Source organism: Mirounga leonina, unplaced genomic scaffold (genome assembly GCF_011800145.1).
Source record: "Mirounga leonina isolate KUSES-001 unplaced genomic scaffold, KU_Mleo_1.0 Mir_101601, whole genome shotgun sequence".
In the NCBI taxonomy this organism is placed as follows: Eukaryota; Metazoa; Chordata; class Mammalia; order Carnivora; family Phocidae; genus Mirounga; species Mirounga leonina.
This window is the reverse complement of record NW_023270161.1, coordinates 3,122-6,393: the sequence shown is the minus strand read 5'-3', so window position 1 is coordinate 6,393 and position 3,272 is coordinate 3,122. Positions and strand designations below refer to the sequence as shown.

The 3,272-nt window shown below is 59.2% G+C and overlaps 1 pseudogene; it reads left to right on the top strand.

Annotated features, from left to right (window-relative positions):
* The first annotated feature begins 644 nt into the window (after nt 1-644).
* On the top strand, nt 645-2,549 carry LOC118008117 (annotated as a pseudogene).
* Nucleotides 2,550-3,272: the final 723 nt, after the last annotated feature.

Sequence of the window (3,272 nt, the reverse complement as noted above, 5' to 3'; positions counted from 1 at the left end):
GCCCCTGGGCGCCAGAGCTCCACCTGTCAAGCGAGCCGCTTGAGGGGGCCGTGTGCTCACACATCCAGCCCTTCCTTCCACAGCTGTCCTAGCGAGGCGGGGTTGGGGGAGGCGGAGCTGTCCCCAGAATCCTGGACCCGGCTCAGTCGTGGAAGGGGCCCGTCAGGAGGCGGCCGTGCCCGGGGATAGAGGCCCCGGGGCACGCCAGGGTTTCTGCAGGCCCTAGGTGTGGGGATGGCAGACGAGGCTGTGCAGGCGGTGAGGAGTGATGGGAGAGAGAGAATGCCATCCTGGTGGTGGAGCTGATGCTAGTGGTGGGTGACCTAAGGTTGGTGCTGCAACTTGCCGTGTTGGAGAGGAAGAACGAGGAGGACACGGAGGAGGAAGAAGAGGCTAGGGAGGTTGAGGAGTTGGAGGAGGAGGGGGAGGAGGATGGTGAGGAAGAGGAGGCTGAGGAGGAATAAGAGGCTGATAAGGCTGTGGAGGAAGAGGTGGAGGAGGCCCTAGAGGTTGAGCAGGGGCATGTGGAGGAGGAGAATGTGGACAGGAAAGAGGAGGGGGAGGCTGAGGATGCTGAGAAGGAGGATACTGAAGAGGTTGAGGAGGAGCCAAAGGAGGAAGAGAAGACTGAGGAAGAGGAGGAGATGGAGGAGGTGGAGGTGGCTGAAGAGGCTGAGGAAGACGAGGGAGAGGAAGAGGCTGAGGAGCAGGCTGTTGAGGAAGAGGATGAGGTGGAGGAGGCTAAGGAGGATGCTGCTGAAGAGGACGTGGCTGAGGAAGAGGAGGCTGAGGAGTGAGGGGAACCTGAGGAGGGGGAGGAGGCTGAAGAGGCTGAGGAGGAGGCTGACCACGAGGACCAGAGGGAGGAGGGCCCGAAGGAGGAAGAAGAAGCACAGGAGCTGCAGGAGAAACAGAAAGAGGAAGAACAGAGGCACGGCGGGCTCCGTCCCTCTCCTTGCTCGAGGCTCTACAGGTCCTGCAGTCAGAGCTGGAGCGCGTGAATAAACAAACCAGCAGGTCCTACTCTTGGCTCAAGCTCAGGTTTCGTCAGGGGTAGCAGTGTCATCTGGAACACTGAAGCGCCCTTATCCGGGGCATCCCTGGCTTCTGGGCCAAGGCTGTATCCTTGATGCTGTCATGGAGGGACCCCGATGTGACCGGGTTAGAGCAAGAGGAACCAAGGGGAGGGGACTGTTGAGTATCAAAATACATCTGTTGGTGAAACCCCACCCACCAACACCCACACCCACACCCACACCCCCACCCCGCCGGGTTGTGGTGGCCACGCTCATGCCTTGGTGATGCCGACAGCCTCAAAATCCTCGTTCTTGAGGGGGGGCTGGGGGCCTCAGGGTGCTCTTGATGTCGCATGAGGCACTGGAAGTCCAGTGGGGGAGTAGGAGCAGAGGTCTGGCTCAGAATTACGAATTAGGAGCTGCAGCAGGGCGTCTTCCCACAAAATGGCTCCAGACAAAGCACGGGTTCCCCTCGGTGTAACGCGGAAGGAGAGTGGGTGTGAGTGCCCACTGGGTCAGCCTGAGGCAGGAAGGTGAGCTGTCCGGAGATGAGCTAGTTGTGTCTGGCCATCAACACAGAAGGATGAGCTGGGGAAGGGGGTGTGGGGTGGGAGGGATGTCTCTGGGGATGCACAACTTCCTGTGTTAGTGCCGAGATCTGCAGCATCCCGTGCGGGGGCCCAGTGGGCCTTGACGCAGCCTGTGCGGAGGGAGGGCGACCCGGGGGAGCAGAGGGGAGGCAGTGCCCGGCTGCTGTCCAGACTTGCTCTGTTGTTGTAGCTCTTTCATCTCCAGTCCAAGGAGGGTCCTTGACTTAAAGCAGTTTGTGAACCACCCCCATATGTCAGCCATGATCGGTGAGCAGGATGAAGGCCTCCTTGGCTACATGACGGATTTGAAGGTCTGGCCTGGCACACTGAGGCCGGGGTGGGGGACGGGAGAAGAGAGTGTAGCGGAAGTGATCCATCCCTGAAGTCAGGACGCGGAGGGTCTGCTGGACAGAGATTTCACCCCTGTCTCCCCCACTCTGCTGCCTGGTAGGTGGAGGAATTCAGGATTCCCTGTGATTGCTGCAAGATCCTGCTCTTCTTTCACAAGAACCCCTACTTCTGGAATGAAGTCATTGTGAAGGAGTATGTCCTCAGCGCTGCTGGTAAGAGGCCACCGTCTGGATGGGCGACGGCAGGTGCAGGAGGGAGGGTCGAACCCGATTCGTTACCCAGCGCCTTCTCACATACTCATCTTCCTGCAGGGTACGGGCCGTCTCATTCCACTCCCATCCAGTGGCACCAGACTTATGAACGGGAGGCCTACAGTCGCAGGCAACACAACACCAGTCCTAACTTATTCAACTGGTTCTCTGACCACAACTTTGCTGTGTCTAGCAGGATAGCTGAGGTGGGTCCCTGTGGCAAACAGCATGAAGGACCCCGCTGGGTTCCCCGGCTGCTTGGGATGAGCCTCTGAGCCCTGCCCTGTTTCCCCTGCCAGATCATCCTGGACGATGGCCCAATCTCCTGCAGTATTATGTGAGGAAGAAGTCCCCAGGAGAGGGAACCGAGAGGAGGACAGGTGAGGGGCCAAGGTTGTGGGCGCTGAAATGTGCGCCATGGGGCTCTGTGGGACCTGAGCTTCACCAGTGGAGACACTGAGTCTCAGGGGAACTCTCAGAGGCTGTGAACCCAGGTCAAAAGGGCATCACCGTGAGACAGGGAGACATGACAAGTGCAGTGCAAAAAGGGTTCTGTCTGGGGAAGCTTGAGGCAGGCAGGGCCAGGCAGCGTCCATGAGCAGAGCTGGAGAAGCAAAGCTGGCTCAGACACTGCACCTGTCGGAATTGTCATTCCGTGGCCATGAGCCCCACCCTCAGGTCTCCTACCACCGCCTTCCATTTGGTTCCCAATGAAGCCACCTCCCACCACGCTTGGCACAGACGTCTGGGTATCCTGGGTAACCTTGGCACAGATGTCTTGGTATCCCACTGTCCCCTCACCTTTCTGTGTTGGTCTGGCGACCACAGTTGTCCCCTTCATTTCCATTGGCGGCTCCTTTGCCCCACCCCCCGCCCCAAGCACGTGGAGAGCACTGGCCAGCTTGCAGAGATTAATTTAATACGTGGGTGGAGGAAAGGTAAGGCGATCAAGGTCAGCGGCAGCGAGCGGCAGGGGAGAATGACCGCTGTTCCCTGGGAGGGCCTTCAAACACTCAAGCAACCTTACCTATGGCCCAGAGACACGGTGTCCTCCTGTGTCCCTG